At 48.2% G+C, this 15,995-nt stretch overlaps 1 long non-coding RNA gene across 3 annotated transcripts in view; it reads right to left on the bottom strand.

Annotated features, from left to right (window-relative positions):
- Window positions 1–9,825: 9,825 nt before the first annotated feature.
- The window catches only part of LOC101748409, a 45,935-nt gene continuing 39,765 nt past the window's right edge, over window positions 9,826–15,995 (bottom strand). For all 3 annotated transcript variants that reach the window (XR_003077633.2, XR_005839565.1, XR_005839566.2), the window contains one exon: window positions 9,826–11,668. This is a non-coding gene — a long non-coding RNA (uncharacterized LOC101748409). The remainder of the gene's footprint in view (window positions 11,669–15,995) is intronic.

Genomic DNA, 15,995 nt, shown 5'->3' with positions numbered 1-15,995 from the left:
GCTGGGTAGAGGGAGACAGCCGCTTCCGTTGCTATTCCAAACACATCTGCACAACGCACTTCAGGAAGCACTGAAACGTCCCCGCAGCCCCGGCCCCTTCTGTAGGTGCGGGAGGATGAAGGGCACTGCGTGAGACCCGCACACCATCGGCACACAGCACGCAACGGGGGCAAATAGCTGAGCTTCGTATGAAAGTATTTCAGCCTAGACAACAATCAGCTGCAAGGAACTTGGAATACGTCGGAAAGCGGATAGCCAGGAAACCCTTTCCATGAAGTGCAGAGAGGATTTAGTTGCTGAGAGCTGCAAAGATGCATACATTTTCCTAAAAAAACATTCGCGGTGCCAACATGAAGATTCAGTGCATTGTCAAAACAAGCCAAGATTCTTATTAAAACCAATTGCTTTGGTTTGTTAGGCTACTTTACTATGGTGTCTCTAAGCCAACATATGTATTTGGGTTTAGAAGAGCTGTTGCAGCCAAACCTTAGGTGGCTGGAAATGAATGCGAGCTGAGCAGATGCAGGGTATCATTTGCCCACTACTGTCCTTTTGAGGCTGCTTGATGGTATGTGGTATGTCAGATGTTGGCTTTCTCCTCTCTGAGAGCAGATGGCTTGGTGAGGAAGCTGTGCAATGCATCTTTGTATGAGGTAGGCAAGGCTGCGAGAACCCTAGGTGCATCTCATTTGCACAAACAGGAATGTAACAGAAGAAAATAAGAGAAAACATATATGATGTTTCTTGTAACGTGGATTTCACATGGCTGAATGCTGTGAATAAGAGAATTTTGAAGAGAGAGGAGATATTTTTCATTAGGCTGTTACGATCCCCAAAAAGCTCGCAGAAGAAGACCTTGTGTGTCTAAAAGTTAGTCTGCTTTTTGGGAGGGCTATATTGGTCCAGCAAAAGACATTATCCCTCTCCTATATCCTTTATCTCTTTTGCCCATCATGGCTACAGCAATCCTATGCTGGAATAAGAAACCAAGGGGGTGTGCTTCTGCAGCGTGGATCCTCTCTTCGTGGCATCAGAGCAGAAGGAGAGTCCTTCCACCTGTGCCAATGATGACAGATGGGGTATGTGAAATTGGCACTGGGGGTGATGTTCTAACACAAGTATTCAATTATTCTCTAGGCAAACCTAAAAAAAAAAAAAAAAACAACCTGAAGATTTTTTGAATGTACATTTGAAGCCAGAATTACATTTCTACTTTATAATATATATGGTATTGGAAGATTTGACTGTTTTAGCAGTGTGAGGTTAAAAAAAGAAACAGTTAAGTCTTCGAGGGGGTGTGCTAGAGAAGGCAATTCTATCTACTGCAGTGCTTCAAAGATCAGGAAGCTGAGATACCAGAAATTTTCTTTTCCTATTCCTTTATTGAGCACCCCGGCTCACCCATGAACACTGTGCTTTGTGACCCCAGTAACATCCCATAGTGATAACGTATTTCCTAAAAGGGCATTTAAGAGAAATGCAGGACGATGCTGTAAGGTGTTGCTAACGGAATATCATCTGCACCAGGCACTGGGAAGCGCTGCTGTGCTGACCCGCAGCCCTGGCTGTTGGGATGGCTGGGTGCTGGCACTGAGCTGCAGAGGGGCACGCTGCTGGAGGAGGGAGGACGTGCCCGAGATTCCCATGCTCTGAGCAAGAGCTCAGGCTCAGCCTGCCTCCAGCGGGCTGCACTCGCACATCTGAGCCTCAAGGCAAACTCCCAGCCCAGCTATCAGACTCTTGGCAGCAATTTCCACACGGGTTTGTTGTATTTGGACTCGAGATTCCCCCTTGACCCCAAAAGTCACACTAAAACGCTAAAAGTATTTTCTTTACTTGCTAAAGAAAACACAGAGGACTTTATTTAGTTATTCAGAACTCCTCAGCCATTCTTCGATCACTTCATGATTTCCAGAGATTGTATCTGTGCTGTTGTCTGCCGGCTCGGGTCACTCCGAGCAGCTCGGAGGGGAAGGAAAGCTGCTACATTTCATTGTCCTCAAAAGAGGGGAGAAAAATCCGACTCGCGTTCCCAATCCAAACACCGCCGCTGCCTCGTGCATTCTTGACAGCTAGCGAGGCTTCATTGAGAACCGTTTGTAGCCTTTAGCTCCCTTCTAACAAGTTGGCCATTGCCATCGAGGAGATTTTTTCTCAACTGATTTATGAGCTTTAATTTATATGCGAGCCTGGAATACTTGCTTTGGGAAGAGTTCTGCCACAAGCCAAGCTTGCACGGAGATGCACAGCAATTTGCATGGTATGTTCTGTACGCTCACCGTCCAGCCTGCAGCAGGCCAAAAAACCCCAGGTGAGGAGCACACGTGGTCGGAGGTGGTGCTGAGTGCTCCCTTCCCAACTGGTCTGCTGACTTAGGTTGGGAAGGTGAATTTGTCAGGTGGATTTAAGGGGTTTGGAAAGCCTCCACGTGACCCAGCAGACACATTTTGGAAGTGTGAAAGCACTGCTAAAGCCTGGGCTCCCGTGTAGCCTGTGCACGGTCACATGGCGGGGCTGGGAAATTGTTTAACGGTGTCTCAACGGGTGGTAATGGGATTTTCCAATCCTGAGCTGCCTCGGTGGAGTCCGGGTGTAGGTAGGATTGTGCTGACTCCACCGTTTCCTTTGGAAGGGATGGAGAATGCTTGGCACTTCTTGCATTGGGTCAGGAGCTCCTGACTTCTGGCTCCTTGGCCCAGACATGTGATGGGAGGTGTGTGCCCAAGCGTGGCTGCAGCCCTGTGTGTCCCTGATGGGAGCACGCAAACTCAGCTGCTGCGTCACAGCCCAGGGCTGGTCTCCGGCTGAAGAACAGCGTGTTTTGTAGGTGCTTTATTAATTTCATTGCTTGCAGCGCAGGAGGAACATGCTTCTCACCTCTCCTCTGTATCCATTGGTTTTCTATGACCACTTGTTGCAGTGTGACACTCCTACAAATGGGCAAATTGCCAGGAAATCTGAAGACCTGTGTTAAAATCACTGGAGTTTGGTGGAGCAAGGAACACGCTCGTTATATCCAGCCCTTCCTGCACTTTCAAATACGAGTGGTAATGCCCAGGAGAAGTGCCTGATGGGTAGTGCTGCCCCAAGAGGAGAGGCATTTCATGCTGGGTCTAGAGGAGTAGGAGCTTCAGCTCTGTTGGGGTGGCTGATACATCCATGGGCAGCCCTGATGGGCAGCTGATGGGAAAGAACTGGAAGGTTTCAGTTTCCAAGCAGAAGACGGTTTCTGCAGCAAGGCCTTTAGTGAACACCTTGATTCTGCAAGGCAAGCAGGGTAGGTGGGGAGGTGTGCTTGCAATGCACTGCTGCTTGGCCTTGAGCAGGTGGCTGGAGAAGTGGCAGTCCCACTAGCATGGGGAGCTGTGGTTGGGGAATTGGCAGCCCCGTGAGCACACAGAGCTTGGCGGTCACCCTCGCAGAGCTGCAAGCCAGCAGCAGCAGCGTGTGTACAGAGTTGCGGTTGTCTAATCTTGACTGTTATCATTCATCTACATAACCTCAAGATGCTTTATCTAGCACACGGAGGTTGAGGTCTTGTTGCTGACTGCTGTGCTGGAATAACAGACGGTGCTCTGATATGTGCTATGCTGTCAGCAAAGCCCAGATGGATGCAAGTGGATGAAGACAGCTCTCATCCTCACAGACAGTTAAATGCAAGCAACATGTCCTTCTGTGCTTGGTTCTTTGCAGCAGGTTTGTTCAGCTCAGTGCCTCTGGTCAATAGGTGCACCACCTCCACCACTTGCTGACAGAATTAACATCTAATCATTAATTGCATCTGAAGTTTGGAAGGACCCTACTACACTTGAGGATCTCCTGTCATTGGAGAGGTGGCTTTCTGACTGCAGGGTTCATCAGAGCCCACTGAGTTACCCTGGCTATGGGAGGACTCACTGAAGGACAGCTCTTCCATGGAAATCACCATGAAGTCCATGGGGCAGCCTAGAGGGGCACTCTCAGGTCCTGAGGATGTGTGCAGACCTGAAAGGGATCGCGTGATGGGCATCCCAGGAGGCTGGGAGTGTGAGTTTGGATCCAAGCACCAGGGCTTACTCACACCCTGATGATAAGAAGGCCTGGGGGAGAGGCACGGGGTTATTTATCCATTTGTTTGGCAGTAGACAAGGCAATAAAAGGTGCTCTGCAAAATGCTCAGCATAAGGAAACCTGAGTCAGAGACAGCCCCAGCCTCCTTAGCTGTTATCTGTGCTGCTCTAAGCAACATAATTCATCTGACTTACTGAGATCTGCTCTCTTGGACGTGACCTCCCTCCTGGGATGCGCTCCACCCGCCAGGACCTCTCTGACCTCATCTCCCCTTGCCCATCCCCATCTGCAGGCAGCTCCTGGAGGTTCTGCTCCTGCCAGGTCTTCCATCTATGCCTGGGACCCCCACTGCAGCCACCTCCCACCTTCAGCTCTTCTTGAGGGTTTCCTAGTCCTCCCTCTGAAAACAGGCTCTGTGGTTTGGGAGTTGCCAAACAAACAGAACCCAAGGGAAGGCTGTGGTTTCTGCTGCTCTTTCACTTACCTAGAGCAATAAACCACCATTGGTGCACAGATGTCACTACTACACATAGCACAGGACGAAGGCAGCAGGAAGGGTTTGTGGAAGGCCAGGTGTGTGGGCACACGACCCCTGAGAGGGTCTGAGCAGAAGCTGGGACACTCTCCCCAGTGCCATCCCCACCAACTATGTCTAAGCAACAGCGATACATGATCTATATTATTAGTGAAGAGAACAGGGCACAGAAGCGGTCATTAGAGCAGCTTGTTCATCATACAAGGAAGATCACTATAAGAAAGATACTGAGGCTCTGGAGTGTGTTCAGGGAAGGGCGATAGAGCTGGGAAGGGTCTGGAGCAGAAGTCTGATGGGGAGCAGCTGAGGGAACTGGGATGGTTCAGTCTGGAGAAGAGGATCAGGTGTGACCTTATTGCTCTCTACAACCACCTGAAAGGAGATTGTTGTGAAGTGGGGGTTGCCCTCTGCTCCCAGGTAGCAGCAACAGGACAAGAGGTGATGGCCTTAAATTGCACCAGGGAAGGTTCAGGTTGGACATTAGGAAAAACTTATTCGTAGAAAGAGTGGTCATAGAGTGGCACAAGCTGTCCAGGGAGGTGATGGAGTCACAGCCTCTGGATGTATTCATGAACTGTGAAGATGTGGCACTGAGGGAAGCGGTTGGTGGGCATGGTGGGGATGCTTTGATGGTTGGATCAGATAATCTTAGATATCTTTTAATGATTCTATGATTCTATGATCTCTTGCTATTCTTTGCAAGTTCTACAGCACTGAGGTCAGTGTCTAGCAGGGATGGGTCCAGGTAATGCAGTGACTGTACCTATGGTCAGAACATTAAACTGGTGCTCTTGTGCCTTTTCCCAGAGCTGAGTGGTTTTACGTGATGGAAAAGTGTAAGAAAACACCGCTGTGCTAAGGCACAAGCCTTCCCACCACAATGGGCTGCAGGAGTAAATGAGACAGTTTTCAGAAAGAAGTAAAATCTTACATATTTGTCCTGTAGGGCTTGGTGGGTGTTTTCCATCTGCATCAGCTTGTCTGGTAAAACCCACTACCTTTTTCTCCACAAAATGTCTTTTCCAGACAGATATGCTGTACAACTCCCACAGCTCCTATGAATTATGAGACTAATGGAGCAATCCCCAGCATTTGATATGTGGGAAAGCAGCAAGGTATTGCAACATCTCCCACTATATTCTTTGCATTCTGGGGATGAACACTGCTATAAAACCTATCTATCCTTCTCCTTACATACATACGTGCTCCTTCTTTGCAAGGCCTGCAGTCACAGAGCTGCATGTCCCAGCCTTCCTTGCATTTGGCAGCACGAGGAACAAAACCGACAGTCACTTCCATTTGAGAACACATCGTTGGTCCTTTCACATCCCCTTTGTATCAGGGATTTCCACGTGCTCCCATGGGAGCTGGACTGTGCAGCAGCTGAAGCAGCTCTGTGTACCAGAGTTTAATGACAGTGAGTGTTTACAGTGCAATTCACAGTGGAAGTCCAAAAGAAAGGAATTAGGGAGACACAGAGGAGTGAGGTCAGGGTTTTTTTGTTCCTGATGGGCACAAGTCCACAAGGTTAGCTAGAATTATTTTTAAAATATTAATCACTTTCATTGAGTTGGGGAAAATACAGGCCAGGCTTGTCCCTGGGTTGAATTTTGCCTTTTGAAACTTAAATAACAAAAATAATGTCATGTGAGTTTACCAGCATTCAAAACCTCATCAGACTCTGAGTCGTGTTGGGTTTTCCTGGTACCTGTGAAGATGAAATTTATTCATGAGGTCAGAATCAATTAATTTTCCACATAACAGGACCATACTTGAGCATCTGCACCATACTGGAATGTCCTTCACGTTTTGTGGTTTTGAGGAATTTGAATACCTGCTTAAAGAAAATGTATGTTTCCCAAGATGCATTATTATCACGTTTTTAACCTTTAGATACACTGAGCTGTTTCAGAGCCCGCAGCTGTTGTGGTTGTATGGCCACAACCGTGTAAGTACAATGGACTGGAAAACATAAAAGGAAACATTTTGTGCTTCAGAAAGTTGAAAAATGAAATGAAAATGCAAAGAGAACTGAGAAAGAAAAGGGTTAACCGTTTAAAGGGTTGAGTTAAACAAAGCATATCTGTGCAAGAGCCTCCCCAAGGAAGCGGCTGAGACCACATCTCTTGGATCATTTAAACCTGGACTGTACAAAGCAATAGAGAAAATTCTGCAGGGAACAATCCTTCACTGGCAGGTGGGATGGACTCAATGACCTAATAAGTGTTTTCCATCTCTAAGTCTATGGGATGAGTCTATAACTAGTGCGCTACAGCTTTGCCCAGAGTTCCCATGTGTTGGCTATAAGCAGATCCAAGCTGCACCCAACTGTGTGTTGTTTGAGTTAACTGTTTACGTGGTTCTTTTGCCACCACCTGGTTTCTTTTTCAGCAGATTCTCTACACAAACAGATGATTCTTTTATACTCCTTTTTTTTTTTTTTTTTTTTTTTTTTGGTATGTAAAGCATGTTAAATCACATAATGTACCATTATGTTTCCTTAAAATAGAGCAGGAGTGCAGGAAACTTCCTCTTTCTCCCCCCTTTCTGATAATGACCATCTGAATGTCATCGTGGGAAGGAATTAGGCTGCCGAGCTCCTTGCCCAGTTGTCCATCGGGGTGGTCCCAGCATCTCCTCAACCATATGGCAGGAAACCTCCCGTCTTCTACAGGTGTGGTGTGGCACAGGCCAGAGCCCTGCATGTCCCATGTGGCATGTGCTCACCTCGCCTCACTAGTGACGGGTTTAGGTCTCAGAGCTCAAAGTGCATTTTCTGTAACTCCCAGGTTTCTGATGGATAAACTGGATGCTGTCTGATCTCTGTGCCCAATCTCAAATTCACAAAGGGAAAGGCACCAAGGATGCACAAATAGCAATTTCTGAGGCTACCAACAAGCATGTAGGCAGGGAATGCAGCTTGGAGATGGGATCTGTGAGGCCCTCTGCCTCTCCAAGGTCTTCCAAGGAAGCCACCGGCCCTGGCCAGTCCTGTCCCTAATCCCACCGTGTTCATCCCGGGCATGAAGATGTTCTGTGGGAGAAGTCATGGTAAGCCGTGGTGGAATGGGATGGCTTCTCACACTGGAAGGGGATGTAGGTATGCAGCTCACCAAACTGCGGCCCCACTCCTTCCTATTGAAAATCTGTTTTCCAAAGAATAACCCAGTCCCAAGGAGATACAGCTCCTGCTGAGCTCTGTGGATATCCTCAGGAAGGGGGAAGAAGACTTGGCCTTCTTCTGAAGGTCTGCTTTGCCTGTAATATCTAGCAGCCTGTAATATCACGTATCTGCTGCTTCTGTCATGGCAAAGGACTGTACCATTCACTTCACAAAGCTGAAATCTGAAGAAGTTAAGGGTTAGTTCCTAGTTCATAAAGGTAAGTACGAACTGAGGTCCTCCTCATTTCAGGGAGATTCAGTGCTCAGGGCTGCATGGCGAAGTTCCACCTGAGCCCCCGTGCACAGCTGGTTAAGGTATCTCTGACAGTTCAGAGCCAGCCAAAAGGCAATACTTCAGTGATATGTAAGTGGCTCACAGGATAGGTGCCTAAACACGTTAGCTGTGTTAGAAGTGAGCTCCAGCTGCTGGGTGTGGGGACACCTAGGGGCTCTGGCTGAGCAGAGGATGGATATCCGTGCCTGGGTGAGGAGCAGTCAAGATATACCCACAGGCTGTGACACCAAGAGGGAAGGATGGAAAAGCCCCAGGAGATCTCCTGGTGATGCTACTCTGAACTTAGCTCAGAGCCCTCCTTCCTCCTCCATGCCCCGAGGTGAGATAAGCTGGGCTGGACCGACAGCAAAGCACGACATGCTTAGACACAGCAGCAAATAGAAGCTGGAGATAAAGCAGTTCCTCACTCCTACTCACCCACCTGACTTGAAGAAGGAAATGAGGATGTAACATGCAGTTGCTTCCTGTTGAGACCTAACGTCCAGATAGCCCATGCTGGAGGTGAGCATGCATGTGGTAAGGCAATGCTTGTGCAGACATGAAACCCAAGTCCCCTCCTCATCTGCTGGGTTCAGTGACACTGTGGGAGGAGGAAGAATTTGCCCTGGCATGAAGCACTGTGCCAGAGCCCACACACTCCTTTCCAGATTCTAATTTTCCTGCTCCCATGGCAGGACCCTGCAGCTAGCTCTGAAAGAGATGGATGCATTGGCTGATGATTTGTATGGATGCATTGGTAATGGCCTTTGAGCCATGTGCTGTGTTCCCCATCTGCTAAGGTGTGAGTAAAGAGGGTCTGCTGCTGCTGCTTTGCTTAGGTTGTGTCCTTGCTGCCCTGTGACACAGGTTTGGGCTGCTGGGAAGACCTCTCTGACATCACTAACACAGTGCTGTGGGCACTCTAAGCTGACGATCAGTGCCACAGCACTTGCTGGGGTCCCTGGGGCAGTGAGAACCCCTCACCCACCAGGAGAGCCCCTGCTGTGCTGATCCCTAGGAGGAATTGTCATCCTTCCTGCTTTACAGGCCGCAACACACACACAGGCTCACAGGCAAAGGAAATCTGGTCGGAATGAACATGCTAGTGATGTTTGGTTGGCCAAACATTGGTGGCTGGGAAGGGCAAGGGATCAGGGCAAGGGAATCCTGGTTTGTAACAACCCCCCTCCTGCTCCATACCCCGGCTGACTCCTGGTCACAAACCCCGTGGTTGTGTGATGTTTCTCCATGGTGACTCACTGATGGCAGAGCTCCGCTATGTGCAGCACACACAAGGCATGGGTCTCTCGCTCAGTACAGTAAATTTCCCTTCAGAGCTTTTCAGACCTTTTAAATATTTGTTGTGATTGCAGTACTAATTAAATTCAGCTGTTGCAGGTAATATAACTCCTAACAGACTTTTTTTTTTTTTTTAAATATATTTTTTTCTCCCTTTTAGGGGGCAAGTGAGCAGCACTCAAAGTATACGCTCTGTCCGTGGGGATGGCTGCTGGCAGCCATGCAGAGCTTGGGTTGAACTCTGAAGTCACTTCTCCACTCACACCAGTTTGCTGGTGCTTCTTAGGAAAGGAGCACATCACTGTGCTGGGAGGACCCCCTTGACTCCCTGATCTGACTGGAGTGAAGGGTCATTGCATCCGTCCTTGGGGTTCTTCCCATACTTGTGTTGGGCCCATCTGACTGCAGCAGCATCACTTCCCCTCTCCTTCATAAGGGCTATCCACAGCAAACTCGTTCAACATCATTGTTCAGATTTGTGGGCAAACTGAGAGGAAGAAAAGTTGGTGTAGTACGTGCAAACTGTGTTGTTGTGGCCTCGTTCTAATGTTGTCTATGTGTGAGGCTCAGGGCTCGCTGGTGCTCACCTTTCAGGCTGTCAAGGAGAATTTCTGCTTGTCAGAAATGATGCGAAACGCCCTCTCTGTGTGTCCTCTGATGCTTTGAATTTTAAAGCGTAGCCCCAGGGTGGTATATTTAAAACATGACCTCGGGGAAGCTGGTCCATTGCATTTGTAAGCTAAAGGAGAGCGCTCGGGATGACAGCGATAAATAGACATTAGGGTCGGTGTGGTCACACCGAGGTCAGGTGTCCCCCCAGGATTTGGGCCAGTGTTGCATTTCCCAGTTCAAACCCATGCCTGCTCCTTTGTGCTCATCCCATCCGCTCCTCCAAATGGGCGCTGTGGTCTCCTGACGTGGGCACCCCACTACTGGAGGCAGAGACCTGTGTTCCCACATCTGCACACAGCGCCTTGATCTTCAGAGGCTGGAGCACCTGCGAGCCCCACCGCTGCCAGTGGGACCTGTGAGCGAGCAGAGCCTTTGAAAACACCCAACCGCGGAGTTAAGAGAATAGAGATTGCGATGATAGACCATGATTGAGTTATTGCAACTTAATGAGGTACCGCTCATCTGCCAAGCCACAGCAGCCCTGTGTGTGCATGCACGCACAGCCCTATTCATCTGAGCAGTAGGATTTAAACGAGAATGGTTCCTGTGGATTTGCACTGGTTTGGCAGCAGTCCTGAGGCCAGTTACCAGGCCCTGCTGATAAGTGCAGTATGGGGAGCTGAGAGCACGGGGCTGGGAGCAGCTCTGCTCAGCGCAGCAGGCAGAGCAGGGCTGGGGCTAAGCAGCCGGTGCAGGCATCAGGCACCCCGGCCCCTGCCTTATTCTGGCTTTTGGAAGGAAGTAATGGGCTGGGAGAGAGACAGAGCTCGTCTGGAAATGGGAGTGGTGTGCACCTGCGTTTAGCGACGTGTCCCAGAGAGTGTGACTGCATGCTAAGCCAGCACACTGAGCGCTGAGGGCTGCTTCCTGGTGCTTCCAGCGCTTAAGTTTGGCCTCAGGAGGTCAATTATGCTGATGAAGAGTGAGAGGCCTTTTGTGAGAGCTGGTCCTGGCGCCTTAGGACAATTTTCCTTCAGTATGGATCTTAGCTTTTGGTTGAAGTCCATCCACAAGTGGAACAGGCAGGGAAATAGCTTTCTGCTCTTCCTTTCAGGTCCCGCAGCACTTGGCTCTCCAGCAGCAGCTCCATACAGTCATCACACGGAGAGTCGGGGAAAGCAGGACCTGTCTGGATAATAAGCCATCATTTCGTCCCATGCTTAAAAGAAGCTCTCTGTGCTTTGAACAGGCCAAATAACATTTTCCCCCATAATTTTTTAACTTTGGGCACCTTTGCAAATTACTCTCCTGGCTGGGAAGGAGCTCAGGAGTGCCAGAACACCATGGGAAGAGGCTGCTCTGTGATACTGCCAACCTGCGAAGGAGGAGGAAATGCTGGAAATCCCCTAAGCACGCCTGTTTTCTTGAGATTCCCAACTCGATTTTGCAAACTCAGAAGATTTTATATAATTTGGTTTAGTCGGTTCAGAGGTCTAAGGCACTTGGCTGTGCATCTGGATTGCATCTTTGGGGTGGGTTATCCAAAAAAGTACTCAGAACAGTATGAAATTCATCCTTCGCTAGCAAAGCTGAAGGAAAACAAGAGCACGGGAAGGGAGTTTCTTCTCTCTGCTTGCTGTGCTGGACGCTGGGTGTGAACCTGTGATCCGTGCCTCTGCCACCAGATGCTGTGCCTTGTGCCAGCAGAGGAGACATCAGCCCGCTGACCACCTGTCTTCAGAGCAAGAAAAAAAGGAAAAGAGAGAGAATTTGAAAATAAATCTCTCATCTGATGTGCAAGTGCAGCAAGCACAGTGATGACACACAAGCTACAGGGCTTTATTCAGGCTTCCCTGTCTGATAATGTGGGCCTTAAAAACCCCTGACATGAAATGATTCAGGTTGAAAAGTGCAAGTCAATCCAAAACAGAAACAAAGAAACTTAGTGTTAACGGCCCTTTCATTTTATCACCATAGAAAAGGGTTGCGTATTGATGCGACAGTGCCCACGGAAGCCCAGAGCCCATCTGCAGGTGGTGCTAACCCAGAGCTGTCCCACAGCATTGGCAGCCACCAGCACCTCGCGGGCTGGGCTGGGCTGGGCTCTGCCTGCAGGCGGCTGCGTTCGGCGGTGGGTGAAACGAGTCCTCTGTTTTGATGGGCCAACTCTTCCCTTTAGATGTCTGTGCTCACCTCCCATTAACTTTGGTATGAGCTGAGCTCATGCTTCCAAGAGCGAAATTTGGCTTATAATTTCTGCATGCTTCGGGATCCTTTGGGTACCATATAAATGTAACATGCTGTGATTCAGTGCTAAAGAGCAGAGAAAATTCAACCCCCCAGGAGATACAGTGAGAGAAAATCATATAGAACCTTTGTTTAAAATAATAATGAAAAGAAAAAAGAAAGATCAAGAAAAACAATTGAGATTCATTCCAAAGCTGAGTTCATTGCACAGCGAGGACAGAACGCACATCCCTTATCCAGCGATAGCTTCTTTGACATGGATGAGTTAGGGCCCATTGGACCAGGCCCCAGTTTTGAAGGCATTATTGAAAATGTCTTACCTCCTATATTTCCTGTTTTTTAATCAAACTCACTGTGCTGCCAGAGGTGTTTCATTTACCAGGAGAGGGGTCAGCGAGGCAGCCACGAGCAACAGGAAATAAAGCACCGTGCGGCCCCTCCCTGCCTGGACGCGGGCTGGGGCCAGCAGTGCTGAGCTCGGTGCTGTCTGCCTGTACCATGGCATCCTACAGCCAACGTGGGCACTGGGGGTCTGCCTGCTGGCTCTGCCATGCAGCCCTGCGCCAACAGCGAACGGTGCATACATCCTCGAATTTTATTTTCTATCTACTGCCGTAGTTTCTTGGCTTGTTGCAACTGTCATAAAATTACTTTATTATATTTTCCCATCTGTTATGTTTTTGCTTCTTTAGAGGGGGATGTTGCGTGATGCTTATAGTCTAATTTAGCTTTAAACTTGTATGGCTGTTGTTTATGGAAAACGAACGTTGCATTTGCAGAATAACCTGTGGCTTTCCTGTAGAACCAAGGAGAATGTCTGCAGGCAGCAAACATGGATGCAACCAGATGGACAGGACTGCTCATTGCCTCCTGCCCCAACTCCTCTGCTTTGAGTTGTGGCCTTGGCCATGGCCAGTGGAGTTCTAATTACTCATTAATTTAGCTATCCTCCTGCATTGCCCAGCTAAGGGCTCTCCATCACCACTTTCACCACTGTTGAAGCCATTCATTCAGTCTTAGCTTGAACAACCTAAGTCTTAGAATAATTTGTTCTTTAACAAAAAGCGCAGAGAACAGAGCGCTGCTCTGCCCACCTGGCTTGTTTTCCGCTCTCCTCTTTGCCTCCAGTCTGACTGCTGGTTCTCATGGTCTGCCTGAGCTGGAGAGTAATCCCATCCACTCCCCTGCTCACATTGTTGGTTTTTTTTCCTGTAATTTGTACTGCTAGTGTATATTAAAGATTTTGTTCTGTTAAACTGTTGAGACTGTTAGATGAAATCCAGCATTTAATCTGGGAGTTTGGCGATACCAAAGGATTTCTGAACACACAAAATCCTGCTCTAAGAAGAAAAAAGTGAAGTTTGAGAATCCTATTTATGTACCTCCACTGAGTCTCTCCTTCCTGCCCTGAGTGTATTACACTGTGCTTCTCAAACACAATTTTATCTCCAGGAGAGGAAGCAATAACTGTTCTTATCAGTGGACCAGAACCTACATCATGCACATGGCATGAGGCAAAGAAATCCCATGCACCTGCAACTGGCCACGACTTTGGCACAAACAGAAGCAGAGAGAGCACACGTGTAAGGAGCTGAGTCAAGGACTTTGAGCAACGATGTGACTGCTGTCTATCAGGATCTTGTGAATAACAAGGCAGCTGGGGTGTGACTTCAAAATATAACTGTGACATTTGTGGACATCATAGGCAATTAGTTGTTTTTCGATTGCGGTTGTCTAACTGGAAAGTATGGGTGAAGTTTCAGCCTCTACAACGGTCCAACTGTTTGACATCAACAGTTTCGAAAAAGGGACTTTTACTGTATAAAATGATTATTCCTATCTGTAGATTGTAGTAAAAGAAAAATCCAAGGCACGATGTGAAACTGATGCCTGAGTAGAGCTGTGCAAGATCGCTTCGGTGGCAGCTCTCTTGGCTTCCACCTCTGTGCCATCAGTGCTGCACTTCTTGTGGATGCTGTCCTTCAGGATTAAGAAGGAATAAAGAGAATCAGACACAGAATCACTGCCTGTGCTGGAATTCAGCTGGTGAAGACCTCAAAATGAACTGGCAAGGAGGTTGCATTTGAACTCTGCAGCCCCTATGTTCAATTCTTTATTAACTTTTTCAATATGTTCTATTACGGTCACAATATGGGAGCTATCTTGCAGCTAATTTAACACCTGTAAATTCCCATGGCTGGTAATGAAACATTGCATAGACTAGTGGATGAAGCATTTGCTTCATATATCTAAGGTCATTAGTTCAGTACTCGTTAATGCTGTAGCTTTTATTAAAATTTCTTTTAGTTTTGGTTTTCTTTTTGCATCAGCCCCTTACAGGCTGATTAATTCTTCTCCTTCCCAAAGCTAAACACAAAACATGAGCATCTGACCCAGAGCACTGGGGCTAAACTCTGCACTGAAGTCTTGAATTATGCTGCCTGAGGTTATCCTTTCAAAGCCTCCCCGGCTGCCATGAGGGTGACAGTGTGACACCAGGGGACACGTCATCGTGGCCAGGTCATGGTGACACAAGTGACACTGCTGTTGGCACGTTCCGTTCCCTCTGCCCAGCCTGCGCTGTGTCATCACTGCTGCGGCTGAGAAAAGCAGAGGCAGTGAGCTCCGGCCCTGCAGCTGGTGTTGCTGGATGTTTTCTATCCAACCTGACCCTTTCTCAACCCTGACATGGGTTGGGTCCACCACAGTAGCCAACTTTTCAAAACACAACCAGCACAAAGCAACATTATCATGAAAGTAAGCGGCTTCTGGAGATGAAATCACATGAGCCGTGCATCCAAATGCGATGCTGCAGCTTCTGGGAAACGCTGAGCGTGCGCTTCTTCACCTTGCAAGCTCTTGGCATGCGTGCTGTTTATCAAAATAACAGCTCATTGAAATACAGCCCAAAGGACTGCCAGGAAGGTTGAATGAAGCACTGTTGTTTCCAGCACACCACGGTCTCCATTGGTTTCTCCAGAGGAGGGAAGTGCGTGGGCTCCAGGAACGCACCCCATGCCCAAAGCCCACCTGGTTCTGCCTGCACGTGGAGCTGCCATGGGACTGCGCCTCGGCCAGATCTGGACATTGCTTTGTTAGCAAAGTGCCACCTGCCAGGAGTCTGCCCCTGGGGCATCATTCTGGTCATCCACAGGGAAAAGAAATGCTGGATGTACTCCTGACACCATTAAATTGATCTGTAAACAAGCTATGCTTTTTATTAACAACTTCATGCTGCAGAATGTTATAAGATATGTGCTTCTTTGTAAGAAACGCATGCTGTTTTATATTCATATCCGTGCCTGCCTTATAGCTGGCTTTGTGACGCTACTCATTAATTCAGGATTGAAATGTCTTTCTCACTCTGTGACATTTAGGTGCCTGATATTTTTTACAAAGCTTATTAAAACTCAGATTTGTACTTCATCACTCAGTGTGCAGTCCCGTCCCTGCTTGTCTGTTCCACTGGAGAATCTTGCTCAGTTTGCAGATTGAGACAAACAAACCCCAAGGCACACATCTATTTTAGACAATGGAAGAAATAATTGTTAGAATGTCAGAGGGGTTCCAGAATTAGCAGCGGCTTCTGTCTGAATTCTGAATAGTATTATTTGCAGTGGCATATATGCATGGGTAACATCAAGCAATTCTCCTATTCTCAAACAACCAGCACCATTCAGAACCGCGCTGCTTTCAGACCAGCAGCAGTGAAGCCCGTTTGGCTCATGTTTTAATGATGGAGCCATTAAACCCATGGCCTGGAAGCATGCTCATGTGCTCAGAAGAGCCAGGACAGATGCAAGCAGCAGCCAGCA

This window comes from Gallus gallus, chromosome 13 (genome assembly GCF_016699485.2).
Source record: "Gallus gallus isolate bGalGal1 chromosome 13, bGalGal1.mat.broiler.GRCg7b, whole genome shotgun sequence".
NCBI classification, from domain to species: domain Eukaryota; kingdom Metazoa; phylum Chordata; class Aves; order Galliformes; family Phasianidae; genus Gallus; species Gallus gallus.
Note: the sequence above shows the minus strand (reverse complement) of the source record. Positions and strands in the feature narration are given on the sequence as shown.